Consider the following 12,714-nt stretch of genomic DNA (forward strand, 5'->3'; position numbering starts at 1 on the left):
TATAAGGTGTGTGGCCAAACTTGCTACGATAGTGACCAATCTATGTGTTCAAAGCAGTCTTGTGTCTGTTTTGCCGAGAAACCTGGAGGTATACATTTTTTTAAAGCCAATAAGTAAATAAAGATGTGTCAGTCATGGAGAAATAGGAGTGTTGGCAAGGGCTTTTAAAACACGTCTTTAGCATTAAAAGATACATAAGGGTAGAGCTTTGGCTGTTGTACCTAGGCTCACAAAAAATGTTCTCCAAGAGATCTTCAAAAGATTTGGCCCCCCTCCTTCCAGACTTTCCATTGGGACACTGAAACTTTTCTGAGCCAGAAGGTGTTTGCGGGAAAGAATTAGTTCTATACCACCGTGCTTGCTATTATTTTTCCTGGTTTCCTCTCTGCTGTTGTTTTTTTATCCTCAGGCTGTTCTTTTTATGATGGTTTTATTGTGTTTAACTGTCTTTCTGGAAGGCCCTTTGGATGCCTTTGAAGCAGAAAACGGGGCTATAAGTGTTTTAAAATAAATACACACACTCTCTCCCCCTACCCAGGGCATCCTTCTCCACAGCCCCTCTCTCCAAGTGTTTTTCTCCTAGGTAAGCACATTACTGTTATCTGAGTTCAGCGAAGAAGAAAAGATCCAGAGGGAACAAATCGCAGGGAGGTTAGTATCGAGTGGTGTGGGAGAGTGAAGGATTCTGTACATCTCACCTATGTACTCCTTTTGATGTTAACAAAACCCACCCTCTCTTTCTGCAGGATTGGGCCATATCCCTCTTAAAAGAATGGATTTGCCACCATCATAACCTTAGTTTGGCCCTCAGCACTGAATTGCATGAGCACACAAACACACACAAAAGAGATGGAAGTGCCTCTTTTATACCAAACATGATTGCTTATTTACTGAATGAGGCTCCACTCCCTGAAATCCTTGATCCAGGACAGGGGTGAGCAAATGTGGCCCTCCAGCTGTTGTTGAACTATAACTCCCATCATCCCCATCCACAATAAATAAATTGTGGCTGGGATTAGTGGGAGTTGTAGTTCAGCCACAGCTAGGGGGGCAAGTTTGCCCACCCCAATCTAAGAGAGGCCCCTACCTAATCTTCTACTTCACCAAATATGATCCATGCTCTCCTGGGGAAATGGAAAAGGCTACAGATCAGATGGAGAACGTTTCTCCCTTCTCCTCCACTCAGTTCTCATCATAATCTAACACCTTCTTCATATACAGAGGAGGTTCACAACTTTGGGTCCCCAGAGGTTATTGGACTACAACTGCCACCATTGTACCTGAGGATGATGGGAGTTGGAGTAGCCCAACATCATCTGGGGAACCAGGTAGGGTAGGGAATCCCTGATATTCGGGTCCAGAGTGTGCAGGGAGATGGGGAGGTCTACTCTTCCCTGCATGCCATTTTCCTGAGGAGCCGTGGATGCTACTTAGGTGAAGAGTAATGGGTGGTAAGAGCAGAGGATTCTCCTGCAGGTGTGTTCTAGGGAGTGATGTTGCATCTTAGGTAAGTAAGTGGCCATATTTGACCTAAATATTTTCTTTCCAGTTTAGTCCAAGAGCCAGGCCCACAACATTTGGCAATCGATGCCATCTTGCCTAGGGAGCAAGAGGCTGCCAGTTAGAATCCCTGCTGGTATGTTTCCCAGACTATGGGAAACACCTATATCGGGCAGCAGTGATATAGGAAGATGCTGAAAGGCACCATCTCATTCTGCACAGGAGGAGGCAATGGTAAACTTATACTTGGCATTAAGGAGGTTGACTCAGCCTTCCATCCTTCCGAGGTCGGTAAAATGAGTACCCAGAATGTTGGGGGCAATATGCTAAATCATTGTAAACCGCTTAGAGAGCTTCGGCTATAGAGCGGTATATAAATATAAGTGCTATTGCTATTGCTATTGCTAAACCCCTCCTGTATTCTACCAAAGAAAACCACATAGTTCTGTGGGCGCCAGGAGTCAACACTGACTCAACAGCACAATTTTACCTTTACATTACCATCTCAGGGGACAAATACTCATAGTGATTTTTGGCAATGCCTATCCCACCCCTAGAGATGGAGAAGGGGTGATAGTATTGGCTGCACTTATAACTTTCTCTGTGTTATCACCCCTTCTTTACCACTACTTCCAAACGATTAGGGTAAAATCGCATCATTTTTGCACAGAGGAAAGGGTTAAGGTAACAAAGAACAAGTGGTTGTACTCTCTCCATGGAGTAATCTTTGGAAGATGTTCCTACCCATTTCCATTTCCACTTCTCTGACTACATCATTAAAATTGTATGGTAGTTTTTGTGTTTTTAAAACTTTTAAAAGCTTTTAAAACATCACCCCCACTGCAGGCCTGATGGCCAGGACAATAAAAGCATGAGAACACACTGCAAGCAGAACGTATCACAATGCTGTCACCTCTAGGGATGTTGACCTTGTCAAGAACCACAAGAAGCATTTGTCTCCCTGAGATCCTACTAACCACCTCAGTGGGCTCATATACTAGATGGAGGCTTGTATCTATAGCCTCTGTGTGCATGTGTGTGGTTTGGCCCTGAGTTGAGCTTTGGATACTGATGGATCTGCAGCTTACTTGACTGGGAGCTCTCTGAAGTCATGCAGAGCCTAACTTTAAAGCAGGGGTGGGGAACATTGGCCCTCCAGCTGCTGGGGATTATGGGAGTTGTAGTTCAAAAACAGCTGGAGGGCCAAGTTTCCCCACCCCTGCTTTAAAGCCTAGGCTGCCTTCGGAAATCACACGGAGCCTGAAGTAAGGTACACTGACCAAACCCAGAATCCAGAGGCTGGAGAGTGTTGTCTGGTTTGAGCAAGTTGCCCACTCCGGAGTTAGGAGGAAGCTTCTCCCACACTTTAAAACAATTGGCTGCCGTGGCTTTCCTTCCTGGGTTGGAGGAAGCCCGTGCAGCCAGTTTCGCCCCCTTTTCAATTATCCTGACTGCAAATCACAATTGTTTGGGTGTGTGCTGGGGGACTCGGGGGAAAACTGCAGCTCCATTTGACCCACAGTTAAAAGGTACGTCCAAATGGGCCTCTATAATTGGAAACTCTTTCCACTGTTTGCTTGCTTGATTAAGTGCCGTCAAGTCGGTGTCGACTCTTAGTGACCACATAGATAGATTCTCTCCAGGATGATCTGTCTTCAATTTGGCCTTTCAGGTCTCTCAGTGGTGCATTCACTGCTGTCGTAATCGAGTCTATCCAGCTTGCTGCTGCTCGTCCTCTTCTTCTCTTTCCTTCTACTTTTCCCAGCTTTATGGATATCTCAAGGGAGCTGGGTTTTTCCATAATGTGTCCAAAGTATGAAAGTTTGAGCCTGCTCATTTGAGCCTTCAGTGAAAATTCTGGATTGATTTGTTCTGTGATCCACTTGTTTGTTTTCCTGGCTGTCCATGGTGTCCTCAAAGTCTTCTCCAACACCAAAGTTCAGAAGTGGCAATACCTTTTCTATCTTGCTTCTTCAAAGTTCAGCTTTCGCATCCATAGAGTGTCACAGGAAAAATTGCTTGATTACCCTCATGGAAACTCAGTCCTTTTCAGCCACAATTAATGCCAGAAAACAGGATAAAAACAGAATGGGTCAGTGTGGGGAGAAGTATTTTTAAATGAGGCCAGGGAAAAAAGACCAAGGTGAGTTGTGCAGCTGGTTGGCCAAAACAACAATAAGAAGAAAACAACTCAGCTTTGGGGAAAGCAGCAAGGATATTTGTTGCTTTTCGGGATAGATGCTGCTTTGAATATTAATATTATCTGTCTGGATATGAGCCGGCTTCTTTTTGTGAACGTGTATATTTGCAAATAAATGGATACAAATAAGGACCTGCAATGAAATGTTGCAGTATATCCCTGATATGTTAAAAATGGGGAATGTTGTTAGTTTATTGTATGACTCTGTGTATGTGCACACACATTCAACAATCAGCAGATTAACCCTAACGCCCCTCCATTCCTCAGGAGAGTTAACACAGAGAGAGAGCTGTTTTTATGCAATTTTTGCAGGGGGAGTTAACCCCTCACAGCAAGAGCTTAAATGTGCCCAAGCTCTTCTGCCTCAGAAATGCAAAGTTGTGAATTGGCTGGTGGGGTGGGGGTGGAACCTAAAGAGTTTAAGATACTTTCCCACCAAAGGGTTTGTAACTGTCCTGGGGGTATATTCCTCATTCTTTTTTGCGCTTTATGTTTAAGCCCCTCCTCCCCCACTGACTTCTATTAGCTTTGCCCACCTGGTTGTCTGTTAAGTGCCTTCTGAGTTTGCAAACATTCTGCTCCATTGAGTTATATCAGGGTGGGCATTTTGGGTTGAGGTTTTTTGCCTCCTCAGGTTTTTGTGAAACTGTTGTACCTGCGGATTACCCCGAGTCTGCTGGTATCTCCCTTTCACCTACAGGTGCTTTGGTTCTGCATCTATAAGGGTTACAACATTTCTAGCTCTTTAAAAAAAATGATTCGATAAACAATGGCTACATTCCCACATAATACAGAATTGTGGGTCTAATGGACCCGAGCTTCAGCTCCTGCTCCCTCTGCTCTGCTGTCCGAATCCAGACATCACAGAGAGTGATCTAACTGCAGTCAGAAAAACTGCAGAGAGGAGGGGGAAATGGCTGTGCAGGCTTCCTTTCAGCATGAAAGACAGCCCGCACAGCCAATCATGGCCAGAGGGAGGGAGGAGCTTCCTCCCTAAACTCTGGCTACAGCAACCGCTGCCTGCAGTTCCGAATTCGGACGACACGCAGGCAGCATGCAACCTTGTGTTGGGGAGAAGAAACTCATTGCAACTTGAGAGTTCATATTGGAGTTCAAGATGTGAAACAGAGGGTCAGTAGGCATGCAGAACTGGAGTTGCAAGCATTCAGATAACACGGTGAGTAAACCTCTGGCCCCTAAAACACCAGTTCAACGTTATATGCAAATACGGCCAATGTAAATCACTAGTTCTCTCCCCAACAAGGAAACTGACCTTGTCAAAAAGCTCCCATAAATAATCTCATCATTTAGGGTAGTGTGCTGATAAAAAATAGAATTAGACTCTTGTATCTTTCAGCAGCTGTGTAGAAGGAGGAATTTTGGTAGGTGGAGCTTGTCATGTAGAAGTGCAAGAAGATGCATTTGCTGAAATTCTGTCTTTTACATAATTATTTTAAATACAATCCTCCTTTGTCTCTGGTCACTCTAGATCAAGGCCTCACGACACAATGCCTATTTCACTTGTGCCTTTAAAAAAAAAAAGCCTCCCCACTACCTCCAAGTGCCTTTGGACTGCATGCCTTGATATTACAATAAAAACAAATGACTCTTTGGATGTCTCTCTCTTTGAGTCTCTTCCTCCTATTATAAACCTGCAAGTGAACACTGTTCATCACTTCTGCTGAAGTTTTCAACTGCCATCATATTGCGTTGAGGCAGTTTCTAAGGAAACCATGAACCAAATCATTGGAAGCTTTCAAAGGTCAGAAACAACACCTGAAACCAGGCCTGAAAACTAATTGCTTATTCTCCAGTGGGGAGTTTGAGGGCGGGATGCATAGATTCGTTCTGTCAAGGAATCTATGACAGGAAGGACAGGATAGCTTCCTACCAATTGATCCATCTTAAGCAAAATGGCAGAAACTGGAAGTTTCATCACACTTTATAATATGATAGTGAAAGCTCCATTCAGATATTAAGTGGTGCTTGGGTACATGTACATCTATATACATGTACATTTTTTGGTGCGTGAATGACTGTATATGTGTTCATTTTTAAAATGAACCAGGAGATCCCCATGAATGCAAGGTATAGATATGGAACTTTACTGAGCACACACTGGATGCATGTGAATAACTGTATGTGCGTACAGATGTTTACCATATCATATAACAGATGCATAGAATTTTAGAGTCGGAAGGAACTTTGAAGGCCTTCTAGGTTTTTATTTGTTTGTTTGTTTGTTTGTTTGTTTATTTGATTTCTATACCGCCCTTCCAAAAATGGCTCAGGGAAATAATAAATAAATAAGATGGATCCCTGTCCCCAAAGGGCTCACAATCTAAAAAGAAACATAAGACAGACACCAGCAACAGTCACTGGAGGTACTGTACTGGGGGTAGATAGGGCCAGTTTCTCTCCCCCTGCTAAATAAAGAGAATCACCATGTTAAAAAGGTGCCTCTTTGCCAGGTTAGTAGTGGGACTCTTTGCCAAGTTTGCCAAGTTAGCAGTTTTGCCTTCTCGTTTAGCACACCGTACACAGATTTTATGTGAGTTGAACATCATATTAATAGGACTAAAGTCTGCGATTTTGGGTATCCTCTTTTGCTAGTTAGAGGCAGACAATGTGCCCTCTGCCGAAGACAAGCTGCAGAGGAAACAGTGGGAGAAAATAAGAAAACTATCGTCTGTCTTTTGCTTGTGGATTTCCCAGGAGCATCTGTCTGTCTATTGTGGGAAGCAGGATTTTGTACTCGGTTGCAGGGGTGTAGCTATAATTGAGTGGATGGGTTCAAAGAACTCAGCCCCCACCCCAGGTCCACCCCTCCCTATTTTCTTCATTATCTCCTTCGCTCCAAGGGGCCACCAGGGAGAAGGGTGAACACAGGCCCCCTCTCCCCTAGCTACACCCCTGCTTGGTTGGCCTCGGTCTGATCTAAGAGGGTTGTTATGTTTTATTGTAACTAGGCCAGAATCTTAATCCCTAAATATCTTAGGTCCTGTACTATTTAGTAGTTGTGTTGAAATGTGAAAATTTAGCAGGTGCAGCTTGTCATAGAGAGGAGAGCTGGTCTTGTGGTAGCAAGCATGCCTTGTCCCCTTAGCTAAGCAGGATCTGCCCTGGTTGCATATGAATGGGAGACTTGATGTGTGAGCACTGCAATATATTCCCCTCAGGGGACTGAGCTGCTCTGGGAAGAGCAGAAGGTTCCAAGTTCCCTCCCTGGTTTCTCCAAGATAGGGCTGAGAGAAATTCCTGCCTGCAGCCGTGGAGAAGCTGCTGCCAGTCTATGAAGACAATACTGAGCTAGATGGACCTATGGTCTTACTCAGTATATGGCAGCTTCCTATGTCCCTGTGTCATGCAGAAGCGAGAAAAGCTGCAATGGCTTGAATTCCCTCATTGGTACAACTATTACTAGTACAGGATCCTGCCTTTGCATCTGGCCACAGGGACACAGGATCATAGGAAGCTGCCTTATATTGAGCCAAACTATTGGTCCATCCAGTGCTGGCCCAAGGATGAATGGCGCCCTAGGCAAAGCCTGATGTTGCTGCCACTGCTTCACCCATGTGGCCAGGCTCTCCTCACTGCCTTGCTCTCCTTGCTGCCTCTGCTCAATGCTCGGCAGCTGGCCTGCTGTAGCACATTATAATGATATCAACACGCAATGCAGCAACGTGATTATAACGTGCCTTGGCAGGCCAGCTACCCAGAGGAAGTGAGGAGAGGAAGTGGGTGGCCAGGTGGGCGACAGGGATGGGGAGCCCCCACTCAGTTCCCCTGCTCACCCGATCCGACAATGGGAGATGTGTGCGCATGCCAATGGGGGCAGGATCCACCCACATGGGAGGCATGTGACCTAGGCTGCCAGTGCCTCTACCCACTTGGTGCTCTAGTGAAGCAGCTTTAGGATGGGGCCATTGGAACTGGGGGTCGTGGCATGATGGAAATGGGTAGCCCCTCCTTCCCCTGCAGCACTGTTCTGAAAATTCCACCTTCTGTAGCTGCTTTTTGAAGAAGAAGGAAAAACTCCATGTTTTTGCATTTTGGCGGTTTTTAATTTTCCATGTTTATGGTTTCATTGTTAAATTATTTGCATTAATAAGTGAGGCCTATTGATGACCGGGCAAAGTCATTTTTACATAGATTACACTTACAGCAGGGAAATGACTTGACTAGCAAGCCAGAGGTTGCTGGTTCAACTCCCCGCTGGGATGTTTCCCAGACTATGAGACTATATCGGGCAGCAGTGATATAGGAAGATGCTGAAAGGCATCATCTCATACTGCGCGGGAGGAGGCAATGGTCAACCCCTCTTGTATTCTACCAAAGACAACCACAGGGCTCTCTGTGTGGTCGCCAGGAGTCGACACCAACTTGATAGCACACTTAAAGGAAAGTTCAAGAAATTAAATATATGTCATAATTTTTTTATGTGCTTGCAAAAGGCAAGTAAAAGAACAGTTTGAAATTTGTATCATTTCAACTTCACACATTCATTTTGTTGAATAATGACCATATATGGTAAATTTAAATAATTGTACATTTGAATCTGAGAAAGGTCTGCTTTTCTTGGTCATGATGTCATTGTGGAGTTATTGATCTGATTATTGAGTGTTAAAAATCTGTTGAGAACAATTACAGTTTAAAAATGACTATGTTCTGATTTCTAAAAAGATACATTTAAAAAAAAATATTTCCCTTAGCATATTCTGTTGTAAACCATAGTGCATTGAGCTAATTTAATTGGCAGGAGTGTTCATGCAAAACCTGGTGTCTGTAGGTAACTGGGCAGTATGATGTTCAGAATTTCTTCAAAAAACTTACAAAAAATATTTAAATCCACCCCGAGCACATTCCAGGGTAAAAGGTAGTGCATTCAGTTAATATCAGTGGCAGGGTTTGTATGCATAATTCGGTATCTGTAGGTCACTGGGAAGTATGACTTCATTTCGCAGAAATAAACAATTTATTCAAAATATATAATAGCTTGGTCCTTCCTTTGGGACTTTTTTTAGAATGGAAATGTGGGTTCTAAATAGACAAAAGAAACAAATAGAATTTGGGATCCAAGGCAGTGTTGCCATGTTTTTCCAGACAGGGGCTCCTGTATTTTTCACAGCTGCAGGACAGAAATTCAAGAGGGTAGCCTTTCCTGGCACAGAGATGGGGAGCTGAACAACAGTGCTTGTCATTCTGCTGCTAAAGATACAGAAGGTCTGCCAGGAAAAGAAATGGCAATCCCAGGCAACATCTGTTAACTAACCTGACACCTGAGAACACTGGCTTTAAATTCAGCATTGCTTTAGCCTTTAAATACAGGTTGGCGTAAAACTCTCCGGAGTATTGGAAAATGAGCTTGATAAATTAATGCACGGAACTAATACATTTCCCCTTAGCAAAGCTTGTTCTGCATTGCACCTTTGTTACCCACCTCCCTACTGCTGTGTTTTATAATTGCTATTGCTTTTACTCATTATGCATAACCTTGATTGATCATTTAGACTAATTTTAGACAAAATAAATGAATGCGGCATGCTTGCAACTTGTGGATATTTGTCTTGCTTTGCCCACAGCGAAAGCTCTGTACACAGCTAGTCCTATGTGGCAGCTATTTCTGGGTCAGGCAGGAGATAAAAAGGGGTGACTGAAGTCAATCTCTTTGCCTGAAATGGTACCCAAACTGCTGTTGTGCTACAGAATCACAAATAGGGATGTGCAAAACGTTTCGGGCACAGAACGATCTGTGCCCGAAAGGACCAATTTCGGGTGATTCGGAGCCGAACCGAATCACCCATGATGAGACCCAATAGTTTTCGGACCCGAAACGAATCACCCCTGTTTCGGGTCCGAATTTTTTGGGTGTTTCGGGTCTCCTTTTTGTGCCCTAGAAAAGTGCCAGCCTTGTCTTCTTCTTCCCCCTCCGTTTTCAGTTTGACGTCTCTTTGAATCTCCCGCCTTTTTGCCTCAATTGATTTCAATGCAGAAATTGCTTTCCTTTTACTTTAATTGAAAAGGTCCTGGGGCCAAAAGAGTGGGGTGGGGTGGTAGTGCCTAATGGGTGGAGGTTTCCACCCCAATTGCAGAGGGATTGGGCAAAGGGCTGATTTTTGGTGAATTTCTGAAGTTTTAGTGTCTTTGGGGCAGATAGGGGGCATAACATGGGATCTGGGCCAAAAGAGTGGGGTGGGGTGGTAGTGCCTAATGGGTGGAGGCTACCACCCCAATTGCAGAGCAGAGGGCTGATTTTTGGTGAATTTCTGAAGTTTATGCGTTTTTAAGGTTTCCCCCCTTCTGATGTCAGACACGGGGGTGTTTTCTCAGTCCCAAACAGGGCTGCGTGGCCCTGTTTGGAGCCTAAATCAGCACACGCTGTATTGGCAGTGCAACCGGAGTGACTCTCCCTGCCTTAAAGGCAGGGAGAGCCACTCCTGGTCTCGCTGGCGACACTGCCAACGCCCCATTTAGGAGAGAGATCAGTCCACGCTGGATTGGCAGTATGGCCAGAACGGCTCTCCCTGCCTTTAAGATTGGGAGAGTCACTCCGGCCCACGCTGCCCAACACAGTGTAGGCCAATCTCCTTTCCAGACAGGCCCTCCACTCGTCATCTCAGGCCTTGCTCATGGCCCCAACTCTAACAGAGATCCAATCGGCAGGAGCTAGAAACAGGGCCTTTTTGGTTGTGGCCCCTCAGCTTTGGAACTCCCTCCCTGAAGAACTTCACCATGCTCCCTCTCTCAGTATTTTTTAAAAACAACTAAAAACACATCTTTTTAAAGAGGCTTTTTAATGTTTCACCTGTTGCACATGTCTGGTAGGTTCTTAAGTTTTTAGTTTTTATAATCCTTAGTTTTCAGCTTTAAGAATTTAATTTGGAATTTTAAAAGTGAATTATGATTGTGGTTTTAGCTTGGCTTTTTAACTTGTTTAATTTGGTTAATTTTATTAGTCTGATTTTATATTGTAACTGCTATATAAATGTTGTGAGCTGCCCCGAGCAGTAATGTACTGGAGGGGCAGGGTATATATTAAACAAACAAACAAACAAACAAACAAACAAATATCGATCCACCAACATTCTGTTGGGAAATGGTGGGAATTCCAACCAACCACTGTTTTTCAAGGGCCATGTCAGCCCTCCCTGCAGTTTCCCTGTTGAGTTGGTCAGATTAGATCAGATCTGACATTTTTCACAATGCACAGGCCTCATATTGGCTTCAGTAGGCTGCTGGGCAGCCAGTTGGGCCATTACTTTCCTGCTGGTGCCCACAATCAGCAATCCATTGGGAGCATCTTGCTTGCAGGGAAAGGCTAATACATTTGGGCTCTTTCATTTAGAAAGAGGCTGACTAAGTTGTGGAAGAGACTCATGTGATTAAGGCTGCCATATGGAAAAGAGGAGGCCACCTCCAGAGATGGGAGGTCCATCACTTCCAGAGAGAGAGGCAACATACCTCTCAATACCAGTTACTGTAAGGTCTGCCCTTACCCCTTGCCTGGGGGCTTCTCAGAGGCATCTAGTGGGCCACTGTGTGAAACAGGATGCTGGACTGGATGGGCTGTGGGCCTGATCCAGCAGGGCTGTTCTTATGTAGGACAGGTTTCCTGTTCCTTTAATAGGTGGACGGGTGAGGGAATTTCAGCTGGTGTAGACTTTCCTTCCCCTGCATATCAAGATGCACCTGCTGAAATTCCCTCTTCTCTACATCTCTAAAAGGTACAGGAAACCTGTCCTCTTTTCCATATGGCAGCCCTACATGTGATAATGGTTTATAAAATGATGCATGGGAGGAGCCATAAGAGAGCCAGGGTGGGGCCAAGAAGGTTAGGGTGGCCACCAGTAAACTTCAGCCAGGATTTTACTGGATTTCCAGACCTCAGTGCAATTATCTGAGAGGACACCGTTTTAATGGTTAGATCAGTGAACGATTAGCCGGTTGACAGCCGTATGTGATTCAGCTTCCCATGATGACTGGGCGAACCCAGAATAAAGAGCTGCCTGGAGGAAGAATGCATTTAGTGCCCCCACCCCATCACACACACACACACACACACACACACACACACACACACACACACACAATTTGTTTATCAGTGTTGCCAAGTTGTGTGGCTCATGCAGAATTTCACAGCCTAGTAGTATATCTAGGGCTGCCATATGGAAAAGAGGACAGGTCACCTGCACTTTTAAGAGATGCATGGAAGAGGGCATCCCAGCAGGTGAAGCTTGTCATGCAGGGGGAAGGAAGGTTGCACCTGTTTGTTTGTTTGTTTATTTTATTTTATTTTATTTTATTTTATACATTTATATCCTGCTCTTCCTCCAAGGAGCCCAGAGTGGTGCACTACATACTTAAGTTTCTCCTCACAACAACCCTGTGAAGTAGGTTAGGCTGAGAGAGAAGTGACTGGCCCAGAGTCACCCTGCAAGTCTCATGGCTGAATGAGGATTTGAACTCAGGTCTCCCTGATCCTAGTCCAGCACTCTAACCACTACACCACGCTGATGAAATGCCCTATTTTCTTTTCCATATGGCAGCCCTACATGTAACAGGCCCTCCGGTCCTCAAGATTTCCCAGGAATGCCTATGGAAAGAGGTGTTTATTGATCCTTTATTTATATTTTTTTATACTGCCTTTCATCTGAAGACCCCAGGGCAGTTAGCAACAAGATAAAAACAGTAATAAAGCTTCAATAAAAACAAACTGCTAAAACAAAAACACAGCTATGTTAAGAAGAGTGCTGGGGGCCACTTATGGGCCAAACGCTTGTTTCAAAAGAGCAGTCTTCAGATTCCTCTGAAAGGCTGGGAGAGATGGAGCCATGTGGATCTCAGCCACAAGCAAGTTCCACAGCCTTGGGGCAATCACTGAGAAGACCCTGTCCCATGCCATTGACTAATGAGTCTCAGTAGGTCTTGGCATGTGGAGCAGAGCCCTTCCAGCCAATCTAGTCAGGTGGGTAGATTCAGCTGGGAGGAGGCGGTCCATCTGGTCCCCCGGGTTC

Source organism: Hemicordylus capensis, chromosome 2 (assembly GCF_027244095.1).
Source record: "Hemicordylus capensis ecotype Gifberg chromosome 2, rHemCap1.1.pri, whole genome shotgun sequence".
Taxonomy (NCBI): Eukaryota; Metazoa; Chordata; class Lepidosauria; order Squamata; family Cordylidae; genus Hemicordylus; species Hemicordylus capensis.